The following is a 1677-nucleotide window of genomic DNA, read 5'->3' on the forward strand; positions in this document are numbered from 1 at the left end:
CTGCAGGACGTTCCTAAGCAAGCCGGCCAGCTCGGGGTCCTTCTCTTCCCAGGAGTCCACAATCTGCAGAGAACAATAATATCAAAGTAATACTAAAGAAAAAAGAACAAACGTGTTCTACTCACCGACTAACAATGAGGTCTTAGCTTGGCAGACCATTTTATAAATATTCTATTGCATTGATGGTGATAAAGGATAAGTATATATAAAAATCGTATACAAAGTCTTTCAAAAGTTCTCATATAAAGTGCTCCAAACTCCATTAATAAGGTGCGGAAGTGTTTCATGTAATCATGCTGTGAAGAGTTCCGCACTCCCCTCTCATATCCTCACTCACCACAGAGAATGGACCCTCAGCTTTTCAGTCTGGGGGTCAACCAAACTTGTATCTGGTGTTGTGGATATCAGGCCTCTTGGCGTTAAGATCGGGTCTCACCAATAATACTCTTGGGGGCGGATTTAATATCCTCCAGGCTCAATAAAACAAAATAGTTCTCATGGCGAAGTACTGTGTAATTAATGTTTATTTGCACAAAATGCAAAGCTAAAGCTAGATCTGAATTGTTTCTTATCCAATTGGTAAAAATGCTAATTTTAATTCATTTTTATTTTATTTTCATTTGTTTATTTCATTTTTTGTATATTTATTTTTTATTTTCTTTTGATGGTATTTTTAATTTTATTTTACTCAAAATTTCCATTTTTATTAAAATTTTTATTTTATTGCTATATTATTTATTTTATTTTATATCTATTTTTATTCATACTTTATCTTTAATATTTTTATTTTTATTTTGTATTTATTTTTTATTATTTAGCCTGACGCCTGTATATGCTTGTAAACGCTTTAGACACTTTTACAAGTGGCAGCCATTTTTTTTCTGCAAAAACGCTGTTGGCTTCTAGAAGGGTTAAAAAAAAAAAAAACCCATCCTGCGTGCATGAAGCCTAAGGCAGAGATTCTCGTTGCTAGAAACATTACATAAAGAATGCAGATATTACCGAACCCCAACAAAAAACGATGAGGACTGGCATACCTGGGGCAGGCGACTCCTGAATGCAGAACTTGTGTGTTGGCCCTTCAGAATGCAGCTGAGAAGAAACTGGCGCCCCCTGGTGAGGACAGTCTGCGGATCGTTCTAAAAACAAACACAAAGAAAAATTCACTTTAACATCTCAGCCAAAATTCTCATCTTCTACATTACTGTCCAATCCATAACACAGACCTGCAGGGGATGGAGAAGAGGGCTGCCATCCAGAAAGAGGTGGGAGAGCTGTGCGTACATCTCCAGGGAAATGGGGAGAAAGTCCTCGCTCCACCGCAAGAGACAGCGCCAAACTGCAGAAACAAAACACTGCAACCCTAAGAACTAGCAATCTATTATTACAGTACCTTTTTGTCTTACTGTTCCTTTGAGGGCCCACAGACATCGGGGGTGATTGGGGGGGGGGGGGGGGACATGCGCGATTCAAACACCCTAAGGCAGTGATGGGGAACCTTGGCACCCCAGATATTTTGTAACTACATTTCCCATGATACTCATGCACTCTGCAGTGTAGCTGAGCATCATGGGAAATGTAGTTCTAAAACGTCTGGGGGTGCCAAGGTTCTCCATCACTGCACTAAGGCAATGTTTCTCAACTGCAGTCCTCAAATACCCACAACAGGTCATGTTT

The 1677-nt window shown here is 39.4% G+C and overlaps 1 long non-coding RNA gene across 1 annotated transcript; it reads right to left on the minus strand.

Annotated features, from left to right (window-relative positions):
- On the minus strand, positions 1 to 1312 carry LOC309565822. The gene is made up of 3 exons (XR_014225834.1): positions 1227 to 1312; positions 1038 to 1139; positions 1 to 63 (listed from the first exon to the last, which is right to left on the minus strand). It is a non-coding gene; the product is annotated as an uncharacterized lncRNA (long non-coding RNA).
- Positions 1313 to 1677: the final 365 nt, after the last annotated feature.

Source organism: Pelophylax lessonae (genome assembly GCF_965119305.1).
Source record: "Pelophylax lessonae genome assembly, chromosome: 10".
Classification (NCBI taxonomy): Eukaryota; Metazoa; Chordata; class Amphibia; order Anura; family Ranidae; genus Pelophylax; species Pelophylax lessonae.